The sequence below is a fragment of the Chrysemys picta genome, chromosome 1 (genome assembly GCF_011386835.1).
Source record: "Chrysemys picta bellii isolate R12L10 chromosome 1, ASM1138683v2, whole genome shotgun sequence".
Classification (NCBI taxonomy): Eukaryota; Metazoa; Chordata; order Testudines; family Emydidae; genus Chrysemys; species Chrysemys picta.
In genome coordinates, this window is record NC_088791.1 from 139421769 (window position 1) to 139434468 (window position 12700).

Genomic DNA, 12700 nt, shown 5'->3' on the forward strand with positions numbered 1-12700 from the left:
GGCCTTCCATATTTCTGAGTGCTCTAACCAACTCTAGAGCCATTCTCATGACTGTGTTCTCTCTCTTTTTCTCTTGAAGAGTCATTTGGGTCAGAGAGAGCGAGAATACGAACTTGAGAATGACTGTATAGCCTGGTGATTAGATTTTAATTATTTATTCAGAGTGCAACAGCTTGGTGTCCCATAGCCTGATGGTTAAGGCATGCTCCTGAGAGGTGGCAGATCCCAGTTTAAATCTCTTCACCACCTCAGGTGGAGGGGGGACTTGAACTTCAGTTATCCCACATCCCGTGTAGGTATGCTAACCACAGGGTTAAAATTCGAGAGAGACGTAATCTTCCTCCTCCTTCCTTCCCAAACTCCCTAGCTATTTTGTGTGGTATTAGGCAGCCCCTGAGAACATTCTGATAAAAACCTAGCACTACAGAGTACCAATAGAGCATATGCTAAATGAATTAAGACCTAGCTAACTGACATTTCTCAAAAAAGTAGTTGTCAGGGGGAATCATCCTTGAACATGGGTGGTTCTAATGGGGTTCTGCAGGTTTTGGTTCTAGTTAGTTGACTTTCTACAGCATATGCACCCTGAGCATCTTCTGCTTCCTTTATTAATTTAATGCTCTTCTGGCTGCTCCACCTAGTCTCCAACCAAGATCACCCCCACTACTTCTGAGATGCAGCCGTCTTATTCATGCAGTCTCCTCTCACACTGGAATGTGACCCAGTGTTCCACAAAACTAAATTCAGCTTTAAACCACTTGAGCAGCCAACAGTTTGCCTCCAGTGTTTTCTGTCTCCTGCTTTCTCTCATTCACTGGACCAGTAGTACCTCTGAAATCACTTGGACTTTCCTCTTCTTTAACTCCCTTCCAAAATCCCTAATATATTTTATAATCTGGGTAGTTCCACATGATGTCATATTGTTGTTTCCAATGTCCATCATCAGCAGTGGAAATTTGCCAGATGAATTCAGAATCCTGTCCAATCTTGTAGATGAATCTCTTGTCTTTGCTCCAGGGAGAGAGCACACCATCCTGCTGTATCTGAGTCCCTTTGCTGAATTATCTGTTAACTTTTCTTAATATGGAGTCGCTAGCAATTTTTGCCTTTCATCTTAATACAGTTGAAGAATCTGAGGCAGGATCAAGTACACCTGGACCATCCCTAACACGTGTTTGTCTAAGCTGATCTTAAAAATTTCCAATGACAGGGATTCCACAATCTACTTTAGAAGCCTATTCCAGCACATAACTATCCTTGTACTCACAAAGTTTCCCCCAAAATCTAACCTAAATCTTCCTTACTGCAGATTAGGCCCATTATTTCTTGCCCTATCTTCAAAGGACAAGGAGAAAAATTGATCAAAGTCCAACAGCCCTTAACATATTTGAAGAATCTTATGAGGTCCCCCCTCAGTCTTCTTTTCTCAAGAGTAAAGATACCCAGTTATTTTAACCTTTCCTCATAGCTCAGGTTTTCTAAACTTGTATAATGTTTGTCATTTTCCTCTGAACTTTCTCCAATTTGTCAACATGTTCTTAGAGTGTGGCACCCAAAACTCAACACATTATTCCAGCCTCCTGAGTGCCAAGTACAGCAGTATGATTACTTCCCATGCCTTACATATAGCACCCCTGTTAATACACCCAGAATGATAGCAGGCTTTTTCTCAACTGCATCACATTGCTGACTCATATTCAATTTGTGATTGATTACAACCCCAAGATCCTTTTCTGCAGTACTAACACCAAATTTCATCTTGTTGATTCATACTAATTCTCCAATTTCTGAAGTTAATTTGAATTCTAAGCCTGTCCTCTAAGATGCTTGCAACCCGTTGGTGTTATCCACAAATTAATAAGCACGCTCTCCACTCCATCATCCAATTCATTAATGAAAATGCTGTTTCGGTGTCCTGTCTGGTGTTCAAGATGTATGAAGCTAGGAATCATGCTCAGTACAAATGAAAGAACAGTGAATCCCAGGAGCATTTGAGAGTAGATGAAGGTCTTATTGCCTATCCCACAAAGGGGAGGTTTAAGGCAAACTGGTACTCAGTCAGGTTGCTCATATGAAGCGAAGGTTATATTAAGACAAACCTTCCCACACATAATGATGGTGGGGTCCTTCTCTCTCAGATTGAGGCATTGAGAACTTTCCTCCGTATTAGAACTGTGAGCTCCAACTAACTTTCACTATCCAGGAGGGATGTGGATCCACTCCACAGATAATCTTAACAAAAGAAAAAGGCTGAAGTTTTAAACAGAGAACGAATGTTTGCCTCATCATGTTGCAAAATTGTTATATTTCAGCTAATTTTTGGTGAGAAAATTGAAAAAGGAAAGATATCAAAGTGAACATATGTTGTCTCTCTCTCAAGCTGGAAACAATTCTGGTTCTGCTCCACTACTCCTTCCTTGTATTTAAGTACCCAGGGGAGAGAAGCCATCGACTCCTCTTTTTCTAGTGTCGCCAACACCAGCAGTAAAAACAAGAATGCTGTTTGAAGGCATCCAGTTATGTCACATAGGAAGTATCCATCAGAAGCCCTGCACCCTGACCAGCACACTCAGAACAAGATACAAATAAGAAGGTGAAGAAAAGTAAAATTCTAAACTTTTATCTCCACATTAACTCATATTTGTTTACAAAACCAATTCAACATTTTAATGTGTATGTGTTTGTGTAAGTGCAACAGTAAACATTAGAAAGTGGAAGGTGCAAAAAAATCAGTTTGAAGGGCCCTTCTGCAGTGTTTTCTGCATTTCTCAGATTCTGATTCTTCATATACTCTAACCCAAATCAGACAAAAAACAACCAACCAATACTTCCAACATAGTCGTTTATAGCTATTTCCACTGTGCAGAGCTTCACACTGTAACTGATGCTGCTAATCTGGTCACTGTACCTTACAGGAAACCAGAGGCACCACAACAGCAATAACAGAGAGGATCAGCTCCATTACGCATAGACAATATTTCACAAAAATACAGGATGTTTACACTTTGGAATTGAGACATTAGTTATCAAATGGGTAGGGTAGAAATGGTTTAAACACAAATGGTTCAGAATCTCCACTACATTCATGCTGCTGCTGCCTGTTTGCAGGTTTCTCCTGCATCTCCAGGACCACTGCTCTAAATTCTGTATGTTGCAGTGCCTTATAGGTACCTATCCCATCTTTCCAAGCACAATATTGAGAAGCAGAGGATTCTGGAAAATTTTGAAAGGCAACTCTTCTGTAACGGAAATTATTGGGAGGGCTTCTTGACCCTTAGCTCGTCCACAGTGATTCTAAAATCATTCAAATTGGGATGGTTTGGGACCACATGGCATTTAACGCGGTTGAAAGAAAGTCTATTCTCAACAGCAGTAGGCATAAATGTAAACTGTAGAGACACACAGCTCCCGAATTGCTAGTTCACGGCTGCGGCACACTGCGCCCGTGGCTGCAAGGCCGGAGCGGCCTACACCCCCACGCCTGTGATTAGAAAATGTTTATTGGCTGACCTAATCATCACCCTCGCTGCTCGCTTTCACGTGCACAAGATATGACCTTGTTAAGACATGTTGATGAGTATTGTATGCTCCTCCTATGCGCAGAAATTCAACCACTTATAAGTGTTGTAAATAGAGAAGTAAGATAATAAAAACCCCAGTGAAAAGTCCCTGGGAGGCTTTTCGGCTACCACGACCTGGCGCTCTGTCTCCTTCCTTTTTCGTCGCCACATCTGGTGACCCCGACGTGATCCCCCCTGCTCACCGGCTGGATACGCCGAGTGCACCTCCGTGGCCGTTTGCCGCCCCTGATTCATGAGTATGGGGGGGGGACTTTCCAGTGCCCAGAAGGAGCACGCAAGAGAGTTACAAAAGATTATACGGCAACGATCATGTGTCGTTGTCTCGGTCGCTCATATCGAGGACCTTCTAAGGGAAATAGATCGCCAGTGCCCCTGGTATCCGAACTGCAGGTCGCTGCGGCTTCTTGATTGGATACGGATCGGGACCACCCTCTATAGTGAATCCCGTGCCCCGGTTCAGCACCTGCTGCTCTGGCAGCGTTGTAAGGAGGCGCTGGAGGGGGTCGGCCCCGATGGTCCCAAGCCGGTCTCCCTTTTGCCCCCAGGTGATGGACTGCCCCCCTCTTACCCGCAGCTGACCCTCGCTGCGCCGCCGCCCGCGGTGGCGCCCCCCCGCCCACCTGTTGGTCGGGGGGGCGTTGTCGCTACGGCGGTGCGGCGAGCGCGTGAGGCCGGTCTCTTGACCTACGAGGAATCCAGCTGTGGGTTTGAGGCGTTTCCCGTCTCTTGGCGGGATGACGGTAACGGAAGGCAGATCGTGGACTGGCAGGCACTCCCCTATTCGGTTCTGCGTGAGCTCCGCAAGGCGGTTCGCGAGACCGGGGTGCGGTCTACTTTCACCCTGGGGATCCTGGTAGGTGTGTCGAACGGCTATTGGTTAATCCCCCAAGACTGGAAAGATGTGTGCCGCATGGTGCTGTCTCCCGCGCAATACGTTGTGTGGGATAGCGAGTACCAGCGAGAGGCGCTTGCGGCTGCCGCACAGGGTGGGGGGGCCTATCTCGCTGAGCAGTTATATGGCACGGGACAGTTTTCGAGCATCCCCCAGCAGGCGGTGGGCACGCTCCAAGCGGCTTATCCCATTATTGGTCAGTGCGTCCGTCGGGCGTTTCGTAGGGTCCCCGCTACGGGCGAGTCCTCTAAGTCTTTCGCGGTTACTCGGCAGGGTGCCGCCGAACTGTTCCATCAGTTTATTGACCGCCTCCAAGAGGCAGTCCAAAGGCAGATCGACAACCCGGAGGCCCAAACTGAGCTTATGAGAAAGCTGGCTTATGAAAACGCCAATGCAGATTGCCGCCATGCAATGCAGGCAGTGGTCGGGCGCCCGGAGTACACCCTGGCACAGTTGCTACAGGCGTGTGCTGACGTAGGCACTCAGACCCATCAGATGGCCTTATTGGCTGCTGCCCTGCACAAGGGGCAGAAGCCTCAGGGGAACTGCTTTAATTGCCAACAGCCCGGGCATTTTTGGCGGGAGTGCCGGGCCCCCCCGGGGGGTGGGGGGCGGCGTGCCGAAACAAACCCCAAGCAGGCCAGAGGCCCCGCACGTTGTGTCCCAAATGCAAAAAGGGCTACCATTGGGCGGCGCAGTGTCGCTCAGCCGGAGGTGACAACCGGGCCCTAACAACCAGCCAGGACAACCCCCCGGGAAACTCGTAGTCGGGCCTGCGACCAGCCCGAGGCCAAAGTCCGCGCCCCTCTCGGTGCACGATGTTCCCGCCGCCACAAGGGGCAGTGCGGGGATTGACCTTGTCAATCAGAAAAATATGGATATAACTCTCCCTGGGGAGGTCCTCCTTATGCAGTCTCAAATTCAGGGCCCGTTGCCGGAGGGCACGGTGGGCCTTGTTCTGCCCCGCTCGTCCGCCAGCAAGCAGGGCTTGTTTGTGGTGCCTGGGGTGGTGGACTCGGACTATGGTGGAATTATCCACGTTCAGCTGTGGAGTCATCTGCCAAAACAACTGTTTCAGGGAGATGCCTGGGCACAACTCATACTTGTGCCCTACTCCCTTCCGGCAGGGGGAAGAAACGTCCCCCGAACCGGCGGTTTCGGGTCCACCAGCCAGCGCACTATTCACCCGCAAGTAGCAGCAGTTGTTAAAGACATTGGATCACCCCAACCTAAACGCGTTTATTGCCTCGACGATCAGCTGTTCGAGGGTGTCATCGACTCTGGGGCAGATGTCACCGTCATCGCCGCCGCGCAGTGGCCCGCCCATTGGCCCACGGAGCAGGCTCCGGCTGTCTGGGGTGTGGGCGGGGCGCAGGACTCGCAACGGAGCGCCCGATGGTTGGAGGTTAGGGCGCCCCAGGGCACCCGCCGCGCCCGTATCCGGCCCATCATTCTCCCCGTCCACCTCAACCTGTGGGGCCGTGATTTATTAACGCAGTTTGCTGCCACCATCCATATTGATGATTAGGCGTACGGCCCTCCCCCTCCGTTGGCTCACTGACGAGCCCGTCTGGGTTGCACAGTGGCCGCTTCCTTTAGAAAAGCTGGAGGCCCTCCAGCACTTAGTCAATGACCAGCTACAGGCAGGGCATTTGGAGGAATCCACTAGCCCATTTAATGCACACGTATTTGTTATTAAAAAGAGATCTGGTAAATGGCTCCTCCTGCATGATCTTCGCGCCATTAACAAAATTATACAGCCTATGGGTTATGTTACTAATGTTCTTAAGTCTCTTCCAGGCTCCTATGTATCGCCCTCCTGTGATGACAACCTGTTGGCCCTTTTTCTCACTCTGCAACAGCTCTTTTCCATCCACCTCAGCCCCCGCAGCGCATGACCTGAGGACAAGTTAAGGCCCTCTCATTGCAGGCCGAGCAGTTGCGGGTGCAGCAGCAGCTGGAACCTACCGCAGAAAATTATCTTGTGACATTGCTAGCTTGCTTTAATGCTAACTTGCTCCTCATTTTGTGCATACTGGGGGGCTTTTTGCTGGCTCCTGGTTGTCAAGGCGAGCCCCAGATGGAACAGCGGCTGCAGTTTAACATTTGGGTCCGTCTGGCGCAAGTATTGAATCAATCTAATTTTTGCTTAGCCGCTACCCCGGAAATGCAAGGTCTGTTAAGTACCTGCCTTATTCCTGTCTGTAAGCCACCTAGCGACATACCAGTGAATATGCAGTTGGGCCTTAATAATATTGTTAATAAATCTGTCATACAATATTCCACTCTTACCCGCTGGGGAGAGGCTATGTATCGTCTCCCCTTGTGGGCAGTACAACTTTATACCCCCTTTGTGGCAAACCATGCCAATAATACTTGTGCCAAAGTAGTTAATTGCTCTAATTATAAGCCCCATGGGGGGTGTTTGGCGACTGGCCAGGCCTTATGGAATTGTACCAAACCGCAGAATGTGTCGGCTAATTTTGGGCACATCGAATTGCCATCCGGTTGGTTCTTTACATGTGGCCATCGCACGTTTAATTATGTCCCCGCAAATCTTTCTGATACTCAATGTTGTTTGAGTCGTTTGGTCCCCATCATGCCGCAAAAAGCGTTGCTTCTTTTTCCGCCCCGCCTTAAGCGTAGTAGTGTCCCCTTGCCTATGACATGTAATGGTAATGTTAGTCTATTAAGTCAAGCAAAATATATTTCTCTTGCAGTCTCTCTTGTAGGCCTGCCTGGGCTGGCCATAGCTCAAGGCAATAATATAGCAGAATTGGCATGTTTGTTAGCAAAAACCATAAATTCAACCTCCCGGGCCATTGGGCTCCTCAATGAGGAGCAACAAAAATTACGGCACGCCATCCTAGATAATCGAGCTGCTATCGATTACTTACTTTTGCAGCAACATCTGGGATGTGAGACAATAAAAGAGATGTGCTGTTTCAATCTTACTGATAATGGCAATCGTATACAGCAGCAGCTTAATATGTTAAAACAATATGCCCAAGCCATACGCCAAGATATCTCCCCTCCTTGCTGAGATTACCTCTGGTCATGGCTACCTTTTGGGTGGATAAAAACACTCTTGCAATATGGGGTCCTAATTTTGGTCCTTGGCATTTCACTGTGCTGCTTCGTTCAATGTATACCTAGCCTGGTAGCACTGTGTATGCGACCCTGCGAGGGTGCCCCGTCTAAACACCGCTTTTAAAACAAAAAAGGAGGGAATGTAGAGACACACAGCTCCCAAATTGCTAGTTCACGGCTGCGGCACACTGCGCCCGTGGCTGCAAGGCCGGAGCGGCCTACACCCCCACGCCTGTGATTAGAAAATATTTATTGGCTGACCTAATCATCACCCTCGCTGCTCGCTTTCACGTGCACAAGATATGACCTTGTTAAGTCATGTTGATGAGTATTGTATGCTCCTCCTATGCGCAGAAATTCAACCAATTATAAGTGTTGTAAATAGAGAAGTAAGATAATAAAAACCCCAGTGAAAAGTCCCTGGGAGGCTTTTCGGCTACCACGACCTGGCGCTCTGTCTCCTTCCTTTTTCGTCGCCACAGTAAACCATTGGGATCACTTTGGTAAGCGGACATGAGGTTTGTAACAAGTGGGCTAGGGAGACCATAGTGTTCTTGGAATGGAACATTTCTCCAGTGGGGACAGAGAGGAACTGACTGGGTCATGAGGTGTAAGGATACCTTGGCACCAAGCAGAGCTTACAGGGCTTGAGGTGGTGAAGTTAAGGGACGTCCCTTTTGACCATGCCCAGACCATGGAATATGGTACAGAAGTGGGATCCTCTCCTGAACTGTGTACTTTGTGTAACAGCAATGATGTGAATGAGAACCTCTTCCCTGGTGACTACAACAGCTCACAGCAGGGCTTCTCTGTTACTCTCATCTTGTTTATGATGCACTTGTAGGTTTGCTCAGTGATTTGAGAAGCTGGAGGTTAGGGGTGGTGGGGAGTGAGTGGGGCAGGTGAATTTTCCTTTGCTGTGTTGGCCCCATGGACATGGATATTGATTGCCCCTCACATCCATCTCAATTCATCCCACCATACTCTTAAAGAACACCTTCAAACTATTTTCCCCAAAAGGTACTTGCGAGTTTGATCAATGTTGTCCTTGTATTAGTATTGCTTCATTAAAGCAATTTTTCTGTGACTAAATGAAATGCAACAAAGTAAAAAAAAATATAAAAGGTGGCATCTAAATCAGATTTTTTTACCAATTTATTGAAAGAAAAGTATTTGAACCAGATAGTGAACTAATTACTATTTTAAAATAAACTATTAATGAGCTGGAAAATGAATAAGAGACCAGGTTCAGCTTGTGGGAGAGCTCTAACTGGCTCCAATTATCCAAAAGACATATGGTTTATCAGATTTAACTATCTGCTTTTTACTCTAAGTGGCCATTCCCAGCTTCTTTTGACATAGACTCATGAACAATATGTGGTCACAGTAAAGCGTGTTACAATTTTACAGCATAAATGTAGCCTCTGAAGAGGGAAAGTTGAGAGTGGTAGTATTTATTGGGGGATATTTGTCATTGTGTTTGGGTTGCCCCAGATTTTATGATTTCCATGGTCCATTTCATGCGGATATGTCAGGCTTTGGCCAAAGAACCAGCTGCTCACAAATATAGCGCCTTTCATCTTTGCATGGACCAGAGGAGAGTTCTCCACCTGTGACAAGTGCACAGTTCCCATCAATGTATCCTTTATTTATTGCAAACCTATGATAGAATAAAATGTTACTTCAAGTCTTTCTAGTTATATCTCTATTACTACCTTATTTTTTCAAAGGTTAAAATGTCTATAATTTAAACGTGGCAAAAACAAATAATTTTAATAAGAAGAAAACAATTGTGGAGAAGCAGAGGGGCCATTATTAAAAAAATCATCAGTAAATTTGGTATTTATGAATGTGAGGGAATAATTGCATTGGCTAGACTCAGGAGTGCAGATGCTCCACGGGTTATGCAAACCCGACTTACGGAAATCTGGACTTATGGAAAAAGTTCCATAAGTTCTCCCCCCCCCCCACCGTAATTGTTGGAGATACATTTCCGACTTACGCAAAATTCGACTTACGCAAGGCATTCCGGAATGGAACGCGTTGTGTAAGTCAGGGAGCTTCTGTAGTGTATCACATGCTGTGCAAATTTTTCACTTAACTGCCAGTGCATTTCAGCCATGACACAACCTCCTCTCTATTCTTTTTTTTTCTTGAATTCTTACTGCTCTCAGTTCATTGCCAATGCACTTCATTCTTGACCTGCAGCACCGGCTTCCCCTCCACCTTTGATGTTTCATCCAGCTTTTTGATCAATACACCTCAACCTTGACTTGTACCATCATTTGCTGCCCCATAGAATTTAAAAATACATTTCAGTGATGACATATTGTACTCCTTTTTACTGAAGCTTGGGTTTCTCTCTGTCATAGCACTGTCAATTCACTTCATTGAAATGAGAAGTTTCTAGTTGTGTCTGGAACTTACCAGTCAGTGGAAAAAGCTGTACCATTCACCCACATCCACAATCTGTCGGTCTTCTCACGTGACAATCCTATCCAGTGAGAAGTTGCCAGGGGGCTTATAAAATCCTGTACAAAGACAAAGCCAGTTCATTCCTTTCCCTGCTCATTTCATGGATGTACGTACATCAGGTATTTGCTCGTTTCACAACTTTATGGATATCAGGTACAGTGGTGTGGTTAACAGGTCCCTATGTCCTGAGGTAGCTTCATGGTTAGGACCCTACCAAATTCATGGCCATGAAAATGCGTCATAGACCATGAAATCTGGTCTCCCTGTCTTGAAATCTGTTTTTTTGGGTGCTTTTACCCTATACTATACAGATATCACAGGGTATATGAACGTTTCTCATACTGAGGGTCCTGACCCAAAAGGGAGCTGCAGGGGGGTCACAAAGTTATGTTAGGTGGGTCACGGTATTGCTGCCCTTACTTCTGCTCTGCTTTCAGAGCTAGGTGGCCAGAGAGTGGCGGTTGTTGGCCAGGCGCCCAGCTCTGAAGTCAGCACCGTGCCAGCAGCAGTGCAGAAGTAATGGTGGCAATACCATACCATGCCACCCTTACTTCTGCACTGCTGCATTCAGCATTGGGGGTCAGGAGAATGGCGGCTGCTGACTGAGGGCCCAGCTCTGCAGGCAGCGGCTCAGAAGTAAGGGTGGCAATACCATACTATGCCATCTTTATTTCTGCTTGGCTGCTGGCGACAGTTCTGCCTTCAGAGCTTGGATCCCAGCCAGCAGTCGCCACTCTCCAGCTGCCCAGCTCTTAAGGCAGTGCTGCTGCCAGCAGCAGCACAGAAGTAAGGGTAGCAATACCACAATCCCCCCCTACAATAACCTTTTGACCCCCTCCCCAACACACACACACACACAACTCCTTTTTGGGTCAGGGCCCCTACAATTACACCACCATGTAATTTTAGACTTAAATAGCTATAATAATTAAATGTATGATTTTTAAAATCTTATGACCATGAAATTGACTGAAATGGACCGTGAATTTGGTAGGGCCCTACTCATGGTTGATCAACCCCATTAACCAACCTGATCACATTCTTCATTTCCTTCACAAGTGTTTGCTGTAGAAATTGTGACAACATTCTTTGTTGGTTAATCTCTATTCACTCTCTTGTCTAGAGGACAATACCTCCCCTAGATCACTTCTGAGACAGAGAAAAATGCCCAGAGTGATGTACAGGTTTTTCTTATACTACAGTAATAGATGTAGCTTGAATATGAAAAGTACTGGTGACATTGGGGTTTTGCCTTTCATCAGGTGCCTTTTAATTTAATTTATGGTTCAGTTATGGCTCTAATGCTGGGGAGAGAAGAGGAGGTGTGAGGTAATTAGCCTTTAAGAAAAAAAAAAGTCATCATAAAGCAAGGTACCAAATGAAGCCAAATCTCATTTTCCACAATCCTCTTTTAACTGACAAATCTTTTATTGGCTGTTTTGAATATGCAGCTCTCCAAAGAGAAAGGTACTCTACCAGCTCTTCTTTGTTTTCTATAAGGAGGAGTCTGGAGCCAGGAGAAGAGCAGGCCTTTTGACTCTCCAGCCAAGGTTTGGATTCAGTAGAAAAGTGGTAACATTTCTCTCCATGGGGAAACCAATTTTCTGGGCAAAGAAACTTCCACCCTTAAAAAGAAATACAGTTTATGTTTCTTCTGTTGCTGTTACACTTGTCCTCCCTCCCACATTTCCTCCACTTGACTGTTTCATCCACTTAATGTGCTTTGTCTGTATTAAGTTTGTCATCTCTCTCACATAGCAGCTATCTCTTATGGTGTGTTTTTACAACATCTAATATAACGGAGGCCCATACCTGATTGAGGCCTCTAGATGTTCTTTTATTAGAAGTATTAAGTTCAATTTGTAATAATAGATTTTCTCTTGTAGTTTGATTTTGAGTCAAGTGCATCACAAACCATCTTGAGATTCACAAGCATTGACGTGGTTGTTTGTATTTTGATGCTGGCATGAGAACTCTTGTGCTATAGCAAATAAAATAATTATTGCTATGCCAACATCACTTTCCTTTTATACACAAATCATGTTTGTTTGTTTTCCCCCTAGGGGAATTTTGTGTATTTTTGGGATTCTATACATCAAGTGTGAGTGCTTTTGTAATTAATTGGCTGGTTCTTTGTTAGTAATTATTGAGCAGGATTCTTGCACAATGGGTAAAATTCAGTGAGGATCTGTAAGTGAGGCTTCTTCATGCAGAGTTAGACTCCATTTATCACTCACTTACTGATCTGCAAGTATCAGGGAATCTAAGCTGGTGAAACCTACATGCTGAGAAGCACCAGAGATGAGATGGAAAACATTGAAGTGGGAGGTTGACTAGTTTATCTTACAGCTTCTTAAAAGAGAACTGGTAGGTAAGACACCATGGGAAGAAAATCTGAAGGAACAGGGAGTTTAGGAAAGCTGGCAGTTTGTCAAAGAGACAATATTCAAAGGCACAAGAGCAAATTATTATGATGTGAAGGTATCACCACTTCTTTCTATGGACTTTGAGGAGATCTCTATTGCCCCCTGACTGGTTTTCTTTGGTATCGCCTAGAACTGGAAAGGACCTTGAAAGGTAATTGTGTCCAGCCCCCTGCCTTCACTAGCAGGACCAAGTACTGATTTTGCCCCAGATCCCTAAGTGGCCCCCTCAAGGATTG

The 12700-nt window shown here is 46.0% G+C and overlaps 1 long non-coding RNA gene across 1 annotated transcript; it reads right to left on the reverse strand.

Moving 5' to 3' along the window:
* Positions 1 to 8748: 8748 nt before the first annotated feature.
* LOC135983845 (uncharacterized) lies at positions 8749 to 11660 on the reverse strand. The gene is made up of 3 exons (XR_010601671.1): positions 11515 to 11660; positions 9991 to 10094; positions 8749 to 9223 (listed from the first exon to the last, which is right to left on the reverse strand). It is a non-coding gene; the product is annotated as an uncharacterized LOC135983845 (long non-coding RNA).
* Positions 11661 to 12700: the final 1040 nt, after the last annotated feature.